Here is an 18,745-nt window from a genome sequence, read left to right on the forward strand (position 1 = left end):
ACAGTTTCGTTATTAGGCAAATATTATAATAAATCAAAGGATCTTGTCAAAGCTGATTTGATTTTATCTCGTGGAAATAGCGTGGCAATAAAATCGAATATTTTTGTCGACTTTTTGCGGAAAACAGATCTGTGAAGGTAAACCGTTGCAACGTTTGAAAAAAAGAGGCGAAAAAGGTAAAAAAGAAGAAAAGAGGGGAAAAAGAGAGCCGATGGAAAATATTGAAAATTCACCACGATGCATACCGGAGTACTTAAATATCGTATTTATAGAAATCGCGCGATCTTGCGTTTATTTCCGTTCAATTTACTGTAAAAAGTAAATTGTTAGTCCACAGTTGATAAACATTACAGAAGAAGAAAGGAGCAAAATATTTCATACACGAAAATATCACGAAATACTATATTCTTAATCATGCTCGAGTCAGATTTACAAGTAAATGAAAGAAAATTTAGAATTGCCAATTAACTAGATATCGTGATTTCTCAATTTTTATGAAATATGCAAATTGCACGCTGCTGCGTTTAGATTTTCTCATGGAGAAAAAGAAAGCGTTAAATAGATTTCTTCGATTTCTAAACCTATTGAAACCTATTCTGTGATCGATTAGGATATCTCTATCGTAAAATATCTAAAACGCTGGGTTTCTGTTCTAGAACTTTTGTTTCATGCAATTTCTCAGCGCAAAAAATATGCAAATATTTGGCTGGCTGGAACTAACGAAGATGAGCATATGAAATGGCAGTGGATTCGTTTGTCGAACATTTATTCGTAAATTAAACACCACCGAGTAGCGGATCTCCTGGAACAAGCAACGAACATATTGTTTTGCATAATCGCTCACACGTGCAGAACGATCCAGATTCGTGTACATACTACATCAATTCGACTGTACACTATTAATTTCATACATTTTTATGAAATGCGAATCTTCCTTTTTCTTCCTCGTTAATTGTACTCCGTTCGATTCGATTTCACCAAACGGTCTCGAAAAAGATGGTGTATTAAATAGTATTTAAAAAATATGTATATTTATATTATTATTATATTTATTAATTTATATTTATATTTATTATATTATTTATTAAGAAATATATATATATATATATATATATATATATTTCGGATAAGTTATTGCACTTCGTGCATTAATTAACTCTGGTTATAAAAATGCATGATTAAATATCGACGATGGGAAAATGTAATACGTGTAATAGGTATGTGTGTAGGTGTATACGTGGTATACGTGTGTATGCTTTCGTGGAATTATTAGAATACGCCTTTATGGCTATTTAAAGTAATATATGGCCAGCTTTTTCGTCTTCCTTTAATTAACCGTTATGTTCTTTCCGATTTATAATATTAAAACCGAAATATCGGAAGGCAATTATTCCTGGTTTGACGCGTGAATAAACCTTATCGAGGCACGTGAATTAATTTCTACGATCATGCAGCTAACAGACAGGCAGCGTTTCGAATAATCGATATCTCACATATTAGACGTTTCCATAATTGATGTTTTCTGTAAACGGTATACCGATAGTGGGAACCGCGGCGTTGGAATTGAAACCGAATACGAAATCAGGGAAATTAAGATGAATTGCGAACGTGGAACGAATCACATCGACGATAAGTTGAAAAATGTACCATAGTATGGAAACGTAATCTTATGGTCGAAGTCGTTCATATTTATCGATCAGGATGCAACATGCATAGATTATGATTAATTTTCAAACTGATAGTGTTATACCTTGTTAAAATTAATTAAGTGTTATTTTAGTTTGACAGTCAAAGTAAAATTTAGTGGCCCTTTTGCAAATGTAATTTTCCAGTTCTTAGACGGTACCATGTTTAACTTCTGACAAGTTATAAGTTAAAATACACATTGCATCATGCTAAGATGGAGGATACCGAAGCCATTGGAGATATTGGGAATCAAGTACATTTGCAAGTCATAAGGTTACATATGATATGTCAATGGAAGCTAAGATGACCTGTAGGTTACAAGGCTAATCGAATCTGTGTTAGTAAGAGTTAAGATCATACGAAGATCGCGAGTAGTCGCGCAAATCGTGTTAATGACACTTAAAATCATTTAAAAGACACGCGTGACGAAATTGTGTTAATAGCACTCCAAACGATTCGAAGGTCACAAAGAACCTTCAGTCATTTGAAGATCAAAATTGATCGTCTAAATTGTCTCATTTAGGATCAAGTCGCGTGAAAAATATCGAACGTCGTTAAGATCGTGTCATTGGGAATCAGAGAAATCTTGCTATCGAAACTATCTAAAAATTCGTTTAGAATTGCAGATAAACAATAGTGTAATCACCTCTTACAGTGTAATAATGCAGTTTCTCTGACAGCTGAGTTCAAAATATTAAAAGTTGTCTCTGTCAGAGTTTTATAAAATTAGAGTGAAAAACGCTTAAGGACAGAAGATACGAAACTCTTACAAATATGAGAGAAATTTCATCACTGATCTAGTACTAACAAGTAATTTTCTATTTTCATTTAATATACTAAAAATGGCCTCGTTAATTATGGAATGGCCCAAATGGTATATAGCGAGTTTCAGGTGAATTCAGTGAAATTTCTACCAAACGTCTATTCTGTACGTGTCCGTCCAAAGAATTCCTTTCAATTTGCACTAAAGCTCACAGCAAACGGCATCTACTATCAATACATAATCTGTAACTCTACTCTCAGTTGGATAGTAATGTATAGAACGAGATTCATACGTGTTAAACGACATCGTCACAGGTGATGACCAAGAGGGTTGGTGGGATGCGTATACACGAAGGGGATGAAACGTACCTTTACAGCTCTCGAAGCTCGTCACCGACGGGACGGTTGCAATGACGAGCTGATTCAATGGACGGATCCACGCGGCCGGCAATACACCTGAGAACGCTCGAGAGGCCAGACGAGGACTTTCCATTTGACAGAGCAAACGCGTGACAAAAGGCCAATGGAAGAAGTTAAACGAGGCTTGCTTTGCGTTGTTAATCAATCTTCACGCGATCGTCTCGTTCCATTTACCTTGCTCGACTCTTCCGCAAAAAACAATTCCACCCTTTCCTCGTTCGTGTTTTCGTGGAAAATAGTTTGTTTCATTGGCGAGTGTTATTTATTGAGAAATTAGTGCTTTCTATTTGGAGAATGTTTCGAGAAATTTGAAGCAACATTCCGAGATAGGAGTAGTCTTGAAAGGTACATTTTTGTATGTAAGAATAATAAGAGAGAGTATCTTGGTGTGCAGATTTTTTCTATCATCTTCGTGTCAAGTATATTCAATAATTTCTGATCTTCTAGAAATAGAAAAATAAGAACCGTATATTTATCCTTTGTGATAGACACTCAAAATCCTCTTGTAAATAAAACATGCTCCGAGATAAAAAGGAAGCTGTCAATCTGAACAAAAGAAAACTCTAAAACGCTATCTTACTTGGATTATAAATATCATGTTAAAGTAATTACTTGAAGAAACACTCTACGTCTTTACTTTTGTATATCCGTGACCTAGAGACCGCTATTATGAAGAGAATAGAATAGAATGAAAGAAAAATATTCGAAATAACGAGAGGTCCATATTATTGTGCCCTTGAATATAAATTGTTTTGATTTACAGGGTTTAGAAACAAAAGAACTATAAGTAGATTTCTATTGCTGTTTCTATTGTAGGCTTCAGCTAGAGCTACAAGGTTAACTTTTTGGTAATGTGCTTTGCTATAAATATATGAACGTGCTCCCTATCACAGCTTCTTCTATTGTATTGTAACACTATAAGAGTGAAGATCTGGATCAGCATACACTATACTTATACCTATACTTTTACCTTTATTTATTTCAATATATTTTTCTATTACAAATTCATGCACTCGTTATTCTATCAGTCAGCCTCAACATATGAAAGTAAATATTGTATAAGAATTTATTACATTAAAATACAGTTGCAGGGACAATCACGTGAACGTTTAGACAAATCCCATGTCAGTGGAGCCTCGATATTCTAAATAGAATAGGCGATCAAAATCGTTATGTCACCGATATGCCAACATTTTCAACATCCCTGTCGAGCATGCATCGTCTATTCAACCTAGATGAATTTCAACAAAAAGATCGCCGGGAGAAAACAAACGAGGAGGATCAAATATTCTTTTGTCAGCTTTGTCCCTGACAGGCCTTTGACCGACGACGCGAGCCACCACGAGGATATTTTTACCTTATCTGTTCGCACGAACAAGAGAACGCGTTTTGTGCTAAAAAAAATCCACCATTAGCCGTTGTTTCTCGATACACGATTAAACTGAACGTGACTGCATTGTTCACGCGCTTTAAACGTCGAAAGTTACATGGTAAGTTAAATTCGAATGGAGAGTGGAAAAGGAAGAGACACGACGATAGTCGCTGCCGATTTTCCACTGAAATATAGTACATAGATATTGGCTGTATTCTCTGTATGAAATGATATAAATGTTATTTGTAAAAAGAAGTGAAATTATTGCGGTAGCTGAAAGATACCTTTTGTAATTATGCTCGTATCGAATTTACAAATAGAAATTATTATTGTTGGACGATTTCTGCGAATACTAGCCTTTTCTCTGATCATTTATTTCGAAATTAATCTTTTTTATTTGTAATTGTGTTGAAATTTCTGGGAATTCGTTTGAAGCTTTTTTGTTTAATCATTGGATCATTTTATTCGTTATCGGATGATCTCGTCTGAAAGAATTCAGCCGCCAATATTCACAAATTATGATTGCGCAGAGATCTCTTAAAATTTTATTGGAATTCTTATTTTTAATCATCGAATACTATTTTATTCGGGATTATTTATTGAAAATCAAATTTCTTTGTTTATATAGAAATCGTAAACGAATACCATCGCAAATGGCAATGTCAGAAAGTAAAATTTCCGACGAGAAATCCAATCCCATGACGTTTAAATCGGACAATTTTTCCACCGGAGAAAAGAATGTTAATTAAAACGTGAAATTGATACTTTTCGTTGGTTCAGCATAGCTGGGAGAATTGTATCTCACATTTCTTCGCAATTAGTAATTTATAAGCCCTTGTAAGAGGAATGTGTTCCATTGCCCGGGTACATGTATTCGTACAAATTGTCCTTTTTCTCCTAGATTACTCGTACAGACGAGGAAGTCTTTCCACTATCCCTAATCCATGTCCTGAAGCTTTAAGCCTCATCCTCGTGTTGTAGTCACGTAGTCACCTTCGCGAAACAAGGTCGGAAGCTTCGTAAAACAAAATCGTTTCGCGTGTTTAACTATTCTTTGAATAGAATTATTAGCAAAAGAAATATTTATTTTTTCATCCACTGAAAGTCGATGGAATTCAGAAAATATATATAATATATAAATATTAATAGGCGAATATACATACACACACAGATATATATATATCGTGAGAAAAATATTTCTGTGAATTTTTTTTCTACGTAACATATTCTACAAAGGTTTAAAATTGCAATTTGGATAATTATGAAAATCGCGTATATTCTCAGATTTGATTTCCCTTATGTTTGAGAAATTCTGTTAATAAAATTGTACAGTAAAGTGGATCTACTCAATTTATGGATGGAAAACCTTTAAGCTGATTTTCTTTCCGTAGAACGATCCAGCTGGTCCTTCCTACGCTTTCCAATAATAATATTTGGATTTTCCATGCAAACAATGAAACAATAAATCCAGCTTATTCTTATAGATTTTAATTTGCTATCGTACATACTAGGCGTAGAAAATATGTAGGCAAAAATAAAACTTTAAGTATCGTATATCAGTAAAATTGGCTGAAAAAAAAAAATAGTCAAGAATTGCGAAACGTTGTTAGAGAAAGTTACAACGTATAAAGAAAAGCTTTTTTTAAGAGGATGAGAAGAAAAAATTGCAATCTCGTCTTTCTTTCGTAATCTGATTTTCGAGTTTTATTCCCCTATCCTTCAATTTAAATCTCTTCGCCAAATCCCCTTCCGAAAGCCCTGGAAAATAGCGACAACGTCTTGTTAGGAGCGCAATAAGTAGCATATATTAAATAAGAAACCGGAAAAACTTCCGCAAATACGATTTTAAGGAACAAAAAAAAAAAAAAGGGATGGAAAAAAGAATTTCAACGACGGCGTGTTTTTACGGTAATTTAAACATTTTCAAACTTCAGCCCGTTTTCCACTTATCTTTCGTTCAATCGCATTCGCTGTAAACTCCACGCGGAATCCCAGGAAAATAGGAAATATTAAATAAAACTCAATAAAAGCGCGTCCTCCGGAAAACGTAACGAAATAGGAATTTCGAATAGTTCGAGGCTGAACTGACGTGTGTCTTTCTCTCTATTAATTCAAAATCCTCGATCCAAATCGTTTTGTAAAGCTTAGAAAAATAATACCGATCTATCTTACGGTCTAACGTTTATTGGATATCGGATAACAGCAATGAAGGTACAAAAAAATTGTTTCACAGTTTATTCTTTTTCTTTTTTTAATTTGGGTATTTAAAATTCCTTTATTAAATTCCTATAAAATTTAAGAATATTCAAGATCAACGAGAAAAAGGTAGTTGTAATTTTTGCATTTCCAATGTTTTACTCCTAAACGTTTTACAATAACTAAACGTTAATGATGACTGGAAAATGCTAGGTTAATTTGAAGATTTATGAAGTCTAACACATGATCGGCAAACAGTTCCTTTCTATCATAGGATTTAAAATATTTCACTGTTAAGTGTTTTACGATAATCAAACAAAATTGATAGAAATGTAAACAAATTGTACCAAATAGGTATGGAATTCTTATAACAATTAGAAAAAAGCACAAAGCAGAAATACAACAAAAATCATCCCCACGTTAGATCTTCAGCACACAAATCAAAAAGAGTCACGTAATATTCTCTAATACAAGTCCCAAGAAAGTCAATCGATATCTATGCAAATTCATATTTTTGTGAACAAAGAAATAGAAGCTAAATAAATATTTTTCCCTTTAAATATTACCATGCAATTCTTCTTTGAATATTTTTTATATTATACAATGTACGCATTAAAATTTTCCATGAACGCGTCACATTCAAGAAATTTAGAAAAATGGATAAAAATCTTTTTCATCCCCCCTAAGCATTCTACTCTCAAATCTGTTCACGAAACCCGACGAAAATTGTCAGCAGGTCTCTCGTTTAACGTATCCCGGCTGACGCGAACAGCTAACCGTGTCACGGATTTCCCGGGTGTCAATTTCGCCTGGAATAAAGGTCAAGTCAAAAAGAGGTCCCTTCCACTTTACCTCCTCGTAACGCAATCAGCCCTGACTCTCCTTTCGACGCAAGGTGCAAACAGCCCCAACGAAGCGGCGCTGATGGAGCTTCGCCTCGAAATCGCGCGCCCCTTCTTTCGCGAGAGGGTGCGACGACGAACAGAGTCGTCGAGTTTGCCGAGTAGAATACAACGCGTTTTCACACGCCGCTACGTATCTGTGGGGGTTGGAAAGGGATGGCCATAATACTGTGTCATCGGGGTAAGATGCACGGATGCCTCGTGGATTATTTTCATAATAAAATGCTATTTGATCCGTTCACAGGCCAAAGACGATTTCATTCTTTGACATTTAAAATTTTTTAATGCCGAAACACTCGACTGATGCTCGTCTCTAGGCCATTTCTTTGCGACAATTTGACGCGCGATAGTTTCGTCGCTTACAAAAAGGACGTTCGTTTATATGAACGATTAGCGCATTTGACGACGCGTCTGCAGGACTTTCTTTCTTATTAGAAGGAAACGAAAATGAAGTTTTGATTGATGCGAGCGAGGGCGACGAAATTATCTCGCGACAAATTGACCGTAGATTTTTCTGCAAGCTTGTACTTTCGATGATACGATGGAAAAAGTACATCCTATCTAGAAAATTGTTTCAGGTATCGAATATTACAGAGCTCTAGATTTTGGATATTTTATATTACTTTTACATATGCGCTTTCTGTGCAATTTCACACTTTCAAATCAGTATCAAATTTCATCGATTTTCTCTGTCTTTTAGTTTTGTCAAATCAACCGATTTAGCATAAAATTTGACTCGTTTTAGGGATCGTGGAACAGCGCGAAATTGGGAAACGCGTTGTGCTCGATCTTAAAAATGTTTTAATAAAATCTAAGCGACCATGAAATATCAAAATTTTCAAAAGCTGGGAGATGCTTGAAACGTAATTGTATTACTAGGCGTCACTGAGAGCAAATGGATCGTCGATCGATTAGCGAAGAAGAGTGTTGTTATTCGGTTCGGTGTCGTTCCCAGCATCGTTCCGCGCGACGATCTTCGATTGTGAACAAAAGGTAGAAACACGGTCTGGCATAGCGGTTAATTAATCCGGCGAGAAACAGAAATTCCATGGCAATTCCGAGGGATGGAGACTGATGCCTGATCTTGGTGATCCATTACTTGATATACGTGATGTTTTTCAGAGCGTGCAGTTGCATTAGGAATCGTCGGATGTTGTGTGAAATTGCAAGTAATCATACGATTAATTCAAACAATCGTTCAGCGATACTAAACATTCTGTTGAAGAATTTGGAATTTAACAAAAATAATTGGCTCGTGGATTATCTTCAGGATAAAGTGTTATTTTAGAAATCGTAGAACATTGCGAAATTGGAAATACTATCGTATTTAAATTCGGACATTTTTAAAAATAGAATTTAGCTAATAGAATGTAGCAGAAATATCAGAGCGTTGAAAAAGCGAGATAAAAAATACAAGGATAATTGTACCGGTGGAGATTATTGGAAATAATTGGATCGTCGATCGTTGGAGGTTATTTAAGGTCATTGGAGGTCGTACAGCAGTCGTTTAAGATCGTGTGAAGGTAATTGAATGTCACGTCGAGGTTAATACTGACGGTGTTATCTCACCATTCGCGTTTCTCGCCAAAGGCGTTCTATTAAAACATACGATCGAACTTATCTCAGTCCGTCTAATTCTCAAATCGAGGTTCGTTCGAGGTCGTTTGATGAGAAAATCTGATCATGATCGTTATTGGTATTATGAACATTAGAAGATATTAAATGTTATTTCGTAGACGTTTCATACAAATAGCCACTTTTGCTGCCTATTAATCAATTAAAATCACTTAAAAGAAATTGCGTAACGATTCTAGCAATTGTTACTTAACGAAATTGTTCGCTGAATATTCTCCCTCGAGCATAGATTATACGTTTTATTAATTGATCAAAATTGAAAATGTTTTAGTAACAGGAAATCTATAAAAAAAAAAGTCAGGCGAGATATTGGAAAATTTCCAATCAAACATTGTGATTAAATTATGGAAAAATATATCTACAAATGAACAGTCGTGAATAATGATAGAATCAGCAGAAGTAAAGATAGATACTATTCCTAATGGCTTCCAGTGAAAGAAATATGAAAAGTAAATAAAAAAATTAATCAAACAATGATCGATCAAATAAAATAATCATGATACATTTAACCACAGAGTTACGTGAAACAAATTTAACACCTGATATAATTTAGCAATCTTGCAACTTATCACTTAAAAAAAGATGATTTACAAGTAATAAAGTTGAACTTAGTTTAATATTCATTGAAAAGTAATTTTATTAAAAGAATGTATTATTTATAAAAGGTCACCGTGTGATCTTATTAATAATGAAATTACAGCAGATATGAGTTTTACGTGTCGCATTTTGCGAAATCATGAATGTTCATTATGAAATGCCATACCTACATGTCAACGCGGCATCGGGCCTATCTGAAAACGGGTCACACTTTCGAGGTCGTATTAGTTGATTGGTAGTTAATTACCTGCAGCACAGCGTGGAGGAGACATTAATTTGCTCGCGGCAGCCAGTGAGATTCTATCGACACGTTTTTGGAAAATTGAACGACCAGTGATTGCGTGTCGTTCGCATTAAACGACCGTTAAACAGCTCATTTTTGTTGAGGAATATAGTTATGATTAAAATGCGCTGGAATTTTCTCCAATATAAATACCGAAACCGATGAAGCGTTATGCTTTAGTAGGCGTTGTAATTTCAGTATGTTAAAATGCAGAGAAATTAGACAACGCTTTCGAAAGAAACATAATTTGCCTGGTATTTTCATCATTTGAAAAGTACTACATTACCGTAATTACAGATCACTGAATATGACAATCTTCCTTTTCAATCGTTTTTCAAATAAAAAAGAAAAAACTTTTTGCGTTCCAATGTTATATTCGAAATTTGTATTTTATTAAAATTATCATAATCTTTTTTAATGCCTCGCTTTGAAGCTCCAAAATAGTAAGAAGATATTTAACTTTAGAACGGATCTATAATTATATTCAGTGTGTTATAAAAGTAACAAATTAATTTTTATTATATCTGTTACTCTATATTATGAAAATATTCGAAGCAGAGACTGCGTAATTATAAAAATATTCTTAAAATAACTTGACTAAAAACAGGAATACTTGCAGATGTTTTTCTTTTTGCAAATAAACATATTTTGAGCGACATTTACAATATGACGTTCGTAAAAATTGTGCAAAATACATCATTCATACAGAAGATAGTTATAAAAGCTGGGTCAACGAGTGCACGAGGGATTCTGTAGGTTAACCTTCTGGTTGCTTCAGGCAAATAAACTTGCCCGCAGTTTGACTGCTCTAGCCAAATGAATTCACATGGTCCGACTAATTCAACTACTTCATGCCAGTATACAAATCAGCCTGAATAAGTTTCTCTGACTCACGCGATCCATGTTAAACTGGCATTAAATGCAAAACATTAGTCGCCGGGTACATCTTAAAGTTGCAATTAGTTCGCTGCTGTACGTATACTTGTGTAACATAATATTCGAGATCTTTTTATGTTGCACAAATTGGAGACTAGCTACTATACTAAAACATACTTTCATTTCAACTATATGAAAAAGTAATTTCACTGGGTAGAAGATTAAAATATAATATTTGTTCTTTTTCTGTATCCTCCTCATACTCTAACGACCATAAGCATTTGAACATTTCGTGACATTTGGAAAAAATAGAAGCTTTCGAGTGTTTTTAGCTTTTAATTGTTTTATTCTGAAATCTTTTTCTAAACAATTCTAAATCTCTTAATTCACTCATATCATATGAGCCTTATGGTATAAAAGACAGAATAGAATAAACGTCTCAATACTTACGACAGTGTGTGTCCCCATTTTTATTTTAGAAATCAAACTGATACACGAGTTCTCCAGCACACACATATTGAATATTCTATTTTGTTATAAGTTTCTTCGATGCCAAAGTTCTAAGAAAGAATAATATTCGAGGAGACGAGAAGAAGATAAATCATTAATAAAGAAGGACGATAAATCCTGGACGGAAGGGAAGAAGCAGTTGAGTTCAGCGGTTTTCCGGTAGAGATGCCGACGAAGTTCGTCCGTGCCAAGAGACTTGGTCGTATTTCCGTGCGACAGTTAACCAGCCGGAAAGAAGACGTTGCAGCGTTGTAGGGAACGCGGAAGATGCCTTAGCGTGCCTGAGGCCCGCCGGAAACCTTGAATTCTTGCTTCAGGGGTGCTTCTATGAGGCTCAGTGTCGCCAGATGCAACCTGCACCCATACACTCGACCAGCCTGAGGACACAGGAATCTCCATCTGCTAAATTTCCTCGTCTTCTTTCCTTTCTCTTCCATTTTCTACCAGGTTGTCGGCATATGGTACATGATTTTAGATTTAGAACACGGCGAGTGGAAAATGGAGTTAAAACGTGTTGCGTGGATGGATCGAGGCGAACATGCAGTGATTTTGCTCTTTCTTGCTGTCGTTTCCAAGATGTCTGAATGTGCAGACTAGGTTTTAGTTTAGTTCGATGTGCTTTTGAAAAGGAGCTAATTTTTTGGTATATTTAAAGTACCCAGTATATTTGGTTAATAATTCAATATCAAATATACTTCATCCGTGAAACATTTCATGAGAGCAAAACAGAACAGGAAGGTAACACGTGATACGTACGGTACACGAGTTATATACCGTGGACCATTTCATTTTTTTTTTTTTATTTAGTTGTTTACATTCACAATTTGTCCGATTTGGACATTTGGTAAAATTTTTTGGCTGTTTGATTATTATGTGGGTGGCTATCCCCAACGGGGTACCATCTTCGTGTTTGTTAGGTTATATCCTTTATGAGATCTGTTGGGTGTTTCCTTTTTAGTCTTCTTTCTGTGCTCATTTCTTTTGTGATAAATTTTCTGTTGCCAGATTATACTTCAATATCAATTCCTCTTCTCCAAAAGGTAACTTACGATTTCAACTACCAACTTATATCACTTTAACTTATATCAGTAATTGATGCTACTGTAAACAATCAATTAGAAAGAGATTGTTTTATCAATTTCTGTACTTCGTGTTCCGTAGGGACAGACTTCTGATTAATTTATCAGCGCAGTGACGACGTGTTGTTCGATCGTCAAGTCGTTTGCCAGTGTGAGAAACGACCCAACTAACGGCTAGCTAATTGTGCGTCCCTTACCCTTCTCGAGAAGCGACGAATTTTGAATCTACCCTCTCTCATTTCGACGTCCACAATGAGCGTCATTGAGAGTTACGGGATCCCTCGGCCACCATCTGTCGTCATGGTAAACGACATCGTGCTAATTTAGAGGGGGGCGAAATAAAAGTTCAAATTCGAGAGGCTTCTTCACTGGCACGGGTCCTCATCCACGCGTATTAATACGAGTAAAAGGGGTCGAGGGGTGTGCATACTTTTACATATGCATTAACTAGCCGTAGGTGCACAGTGTTCCGGCGAAATCTTACTCGACTCTACGGGGTGTCCAAGAAGTTAGATTTTAATAACGACAAGAACGAAGTATTTGAGAGAATTCTAGTTATCGTCTTTAAATTGTGGTAAGTTGAACTTGTTGAATTTGGCGAGAAGTCGAAACAGAGTCCGAGTAAGCAATTAAATAAGAAGATCGATATTAATTGATCGCGTATATAATATTCTGATATATTAGCAATTTTACTACGAAAATGAACAGGTGTAGCTTAAAGTAGGTAATCTGAGAAAGCAAATACTGGGCTTTCGTTAAAAGCAGTTGATGCACCAGAACTTCTTTCCGAGAGAACAAATTTAAAAAGTTGAAGTTGTTCTTTGTTGTACGTGTTTTTCCTTTTTCTTTGTTTTTGTTTTTTTTTTTTTTTTTTTTGGCGGAATGATTTTATTCCGAGAAAAAGGAGGCATGCAATAGTGGAACGATGGAAAAGGAGGATTTGAAAAGTCGAAGAAAGTGGGTAAGTTGGAAATTTCGTTAATCTGGGCTAATTCGGGGGTTGGATTTTGGCGCAGCACAGAATCGATTCAACTTCGTTCGGATTTCGTTCTTTAATGGAACGGAATATGAAGGTGTACCGTAATCCGTTGAAATCTGCAGTCCTTGGCGAGTTTTGGGACAAGCTTCGACGAATGCTTACCATTGCGAGATTTAACGGAACGCGAGATGTTACGGAATACGTGTACTTAATGCAGAAATCTTTTCATAAATAAGCAAATCCTTCCAATCTAAACCGTAAAAGGAAAAAGGTAAATCTTCGTTTCGAAAGGATTCCGATTCCTATTGATACAATTCTAAAATCACAAAATTTCTTACTTTCTAACTTAATCCTACCACATTCTCGTTTCAATAAATATCTTGTATTAAAGTATTTCTACATAGCCCTAAATCAGAAAGTTGGTCTTTCTCGCGGAATTTTCTATATCTTAGCTTTTAATAGTTACATAAATTGTTATATGTATGATATACACAAACCTCCCTAAGCACATTTCTGAGCAGTCAACCGTGTATTAACAAAATATTTCACTTTCCGGATGAACCAAAATTCACACGCCGTTATCGACACGTAAATCTACATCATTAAATCCTGATAACAATTCGGAAAACAGCCTGTGGCAACAGTCACTCGAATCGGTGATCTCATTTGGTAGTACAGTATTTACAGCATTGTTCGAGCGCATTATAACAAGCACCTTTTGTGTTTATCGAGGCCAGCTCAGCACACGTGGTCCCATCGATATCGAAGGTGTTCACCAGTATCGTCGTGCGCTTTGCATTGTTTGCATAGATCCACGGCCAGAGTGTCGTTTGCAAACTTCGATCGTTTGTGGTACTGTACGACCGCGTTGTTGCTAATTTCGCGTAAGGTGTATCGACACGTTATTTGTTGAAGGGAATATGGGTATGGATGAAAGGGTTAGAGAGTGAGAGAGAGAGAGAGAGAGAAAGAGGGAGAGAGAGAGAGAGAGAGTATGTGTGTGTAATGTATCGCTTGCAAACTTCCACGGGTAACACACAGGCGGACGAGGGTGGAAAATTAAAGGAACGGGCCACGTCGGTTCCCATTGAAATGTAAATGCCTGGTAATGTTTGCTGTCAGCCTCGCCTCTCTCGTTCCATTAGGCCAGCGCAGTTGCATTAAAACCAAAATACGAGTTCGATCCTCGCTCAGGGTATTTAATTAACGCGATTAAAAATGTTCCCAGCCTCTGCGGCTACACTTTCTATTTACATGCTGCCGCATTATTCTGCGCGTTCTCCTGCACGCTCATTTCTGTGCTATGAATGACACACGGCAAGGGTTCGTTCGATGCTATTTTCATTCTGCTTTGCAATTTTTTCCTACGTGTTTTTATTCCGCGCCTTCGTTCATGGCTTAAATTCATCGTGAGAGATTAAAGGCATCGTTTTATGGATGTACATGGTGTACTACGAAGGGTGACTTGACATGGAAAAGGATTTCTGCTCGTCTGGATCAAAGGATCCTTTGTATATTGCATTTTGAATTTGTTTCGGTTTCCAGCTTTTTAAAATTAATGTAGCTTGAAAAATTGTATGGTTGTTCGTTTATATAACTTGAATTATACGTCGGTTGTAACTTTGAATTACATATACACATTTTTGCGAAACGAATACCTACACAAAGGGTTCATTTTACGTTATTTTCCCTGCTTCACAATTTTTCCTCTGTGTTCTTGTTCCGAGGTTTCATTCATGTATTGCTTAATTCATAGTGAAAGATTAAAGGTATGATGCCATGATTATTTACGCTGCGTTATGATGGGATGATTGGAAATGAAAGAAGATTCATGACGAATAAGTAAATCGAAGATTTCTTGATGTATAAAATTTCGAAGTTTTATGAGTTTCTTAAAATGAAATTGACTCAAACAGTTGTATTATCATTCGTTTATTTAACGTGTTTCCTTTATGATTCGAATTACCCAGAAAGCAATTCTCAGCTTATTACTCTAAGAATGATGCAGCTATCTGTATATTTAGTTGATGTAATTTTAGAAAATTTCTATCCTCAGATATTGTACAGCTGCAAGAAAATGATTATACGAACGTCAATAATGATCAGAAAGCAGCGATTATGCGTAATTTTCAAGTTAGAAACCACTAACAGTTGACGTGCAAAAATGGAGACATAATGCGTTTCTAGAAATATTCAATTCTGACAGACATAACGACGATTGTACTCATCATTCTCTTGCTGGTCATGACTCTCAAGCTGGTCACGCGTTTCTATCTTGTAACGACTGGTTGTCAAGTTGAATACCCACGGTAACTGGTTCATGAGGAATCCGGTAACGTCGAAGTACATATCGAGATTTAGAGATTCCAATGAGGAGCACGCAAGTATTCGCAATAAACGAGATAAAGTATGGCGTGCTTCTGATAACTTGTTTTCGAGATCTGTTTGCAGATTCTTCGAAATCTGCATTTTAACCCGAGTAACATTTCTTCCTTATCGCAATTCGAGTTAGATGTTTATATTCAGGAATTTCTCAATTAATTAACGTATACGTGACATTTTTTTTTTTTTTTTAAGTAGAATGAAGTATTTGATTCTGCGAAGTGTTTAATGTAGAGGAGGAAATATTTTAGTAATTGTGATTATCGTTTGAATTAAATATCGTCAATATTCCATTTACAACTGGTATACTCGAGTCGTAAATGACCCATAGTTTAAGCTGAATTACTCGATTTTACAATAGTGCATTGTAATAAATATTCTATGTTCACTACGATGAAGACAATCGTATAAAGTGTATACGATTATAAAACGTAGAATCAAAACCAAAATTAAGTTAAGATTATATATGTAATTAAAATTAATTGAAAATTATAAAATCTAATTCATAAACTGTTGTGATCGCGTATGACCCAATTATTCCATTCAAGAGCAAACATTTCTTTTGTCTTTTCCCCCTGTTATATTCTTAACATTTTCGATACGTTCGTTCCTCGGAATTTTCAATTAAAACATAATCATAAATCATAATGTCAGCGATGAAGTTGCATAAACGCAATAACCGAATATCGTATTATTCGTATTAAATGATTTTGTTTTAACCCCTACTCGAAGTTGTCGTTCGATAAATATCCAGCCTATTGACGTCGAGTGATATCGTTTCGTTTGGAAACTTTTGCTCGCTCGCCCCTCTCATTCCAATTTCGCTGATGACACTAAACGATTCCATGCCTTTGTTCTTCGAATGCTCCCAAATTCAAAGGGCAAACGGTGATTGGAACGATGACACGTGGTTGCACGGGCGCAGCCGTTCTGATTTTACGATGTTCGAGGGCGAGAATCGATTCCTTCGATGCAAAAACAATCGTCGCCACCACTGTTTGGCCGCGTGCCAATGGGGGTACTTTAGCATAAGCACACCGTAGACCTTTCCAATTTTTGTCGCCGACCGTTTAGTGAAGCGATGGCCCTTTTCCGTGAAACGCCGCGTACGAAATTTAAGACGCTTTAAAAATCGTAGGCGTCGTTGGCCAAAATTATTCCTAGTAGTTGTACGTGTAATTTATACGATGCTTTAATAATACTTTTTCGATGGATGCTTTAACAATTTTGTTGCGATATCATTTCGAATTTTTGTCTATATGTTTCGAAATAATTTAGAGTATTTTTGTGTATAATTTCAAGAAAAATATTTGCAACGTCAGAATTTGTCTTACTCTTTCGCTCTTATTATTTATCTTTTCGATACTTTATACATCGATGATAATTATCAATGCGAGTCAATTATCTTATTCGATCGGAAATATATTTTAAATCTCAAGTGAAATTGAGCTTCTTCGTACAATTCTGCGTATCGTAATTTTGTGTTACACCGCGACATTTTACTAATATAAATGTGAGTTCACCTTATTATACAGCCTTCAGGGTAGAAAAGTTCGTGAACAAACAAAATAAGGACGTTGGGGGACGAACTTATTAAGGGCGCGGCGTTTCAGAAGGAGTCGTTACACATTTCATTTCCTTCTTGAGACTCCAAAATGATATAGTTTGCCAGATACTTCTTCCTCCGTTCACGCGCCTCATATTCGGCGATGTATGCGCGAAAAATGTTGCCTGAACGAGGCCGCGGTGCATCCTGTAAAAATTGAACACACACGTGCGCACTTAACTAAGAACGGAACAGAAGAGACATGAAAGTATGAAAATTCCGTTTATTATGCCTCGAAACGGCCATATTGGGACCGAGTAATAATGTACTGAACTGGAGGGGAGAATAAATAAAGAACGAGAAAAAATGAGCTCTTAAAAAGTTTCCAGCAAGAAACACGAGCAACACTCGAGAATGGGCTTTTTCCTTTATATTCCGTTGCTGAACCGATGAAGTACGACTCCTTTTTAGGAAGAGGGCGAATTATTACTCGAAATGTTATAACCTCCACTTCCTTATACGTCGAACGAAAAATCAATTTTCATATTTCATACTTGATATCCATTTTCCGTGCACCAAGTGCGTCAACAGATAAATGGAAATCATTTTTTAAAATACATACGGTCTATTACCGGCGAAGACGAACAGAGGGGCAACGCGATCGAAAAGAGGCACTGTTCTCATTTAAAACCAAAGCTCTTTTTTTTTCTTTTCTTCTCCGTGTTGCGAACGTGCATAGACTTCGAACACCTTGTCCCCGGCGAGGCATTGTAAAATATTACACCGGGGCAGGGGGGGACATCGGGGGTGTAACCGTTTCCAATTTCTCATCTCTTTTTTTGCCGCGCTACATCGCGCGGTGTATCGCGAGCGTATCAGAAATGCAAATTGCGGGACGTTCGCCGATGGCGTGTTTTCGATATCCGCCATTCCGAGCTGTTATTCTTATTGGCGAATTACTTTCGAACAGTTTGCCCTGGCTTGTGCACGAACCGCGATTTGCATAGCCGTATAGACGCGCTAGAAATTATTCACCATCGCGTTCCCGTGCATACGTACGCAATTAATCTCGGATCTTAACGATCCGCGTGCAGTTTTTCCGAGCAATCGCAAATACCCACAATGTTAGCCGAGAACCATCGAACGCGCGTTCTCGTGTCTTTCTCCTCGATACAGTGTTTCGCATGTAAGTATTCGAATATTTAATGAATATGCTATGTATCATACGTTATACGAAACATTTTGAAGTTTCCTCCGTACTGTTATCAGATTCGACTATCATGACTGCATTGGTTAGATTTGAAACAAATCTGGAAATATATACAAAAATTACGAGATATTTAGTGCAAGTGCATATTTCGTAGAAGTCAGAAAAGTATTTAAATAATCAATTATTCGTTATATTAACAAGCCTCGATATATTCAATGGGATCATGATCAAGATGACTATTTATGCTGTTGACTATTAATTAATTGTTCGTGAAATATATCTTTAAGATAAACATCTCTAACCTTTACAC

The 18,745-nt window shown here is 36.1% G+C and overlaps 1 protein-coding gene across 4 annotated transcripts in view; it reads left to right on the plus strand.

The window, feature by feature from the left end:
* Nucleotides 1-18,745, plus strand: part of LOC126863736 (nephrin) — a 486,143-nt gene that overhangs the window by 258,944 nt on the left and 208,454 nt on the right. The gene's annotated exons all lie outside the window — the stretch shown is intronic.

Source organism: Bombus huntii, chromosome 3, assembly GCF_024542735.1.
Source record: "Bombus huntii isolate Logan2020A chromosome 3, iyBomHunt1.1, whole genome shotgun sequence".
Classification (NCBI taxonomy): domain Eukaryota; kingdom Metazoa; phylum Arthropoda; class Insecta; order Hymenoptera; family Apidae; genus Bombus; species Bombus huntii.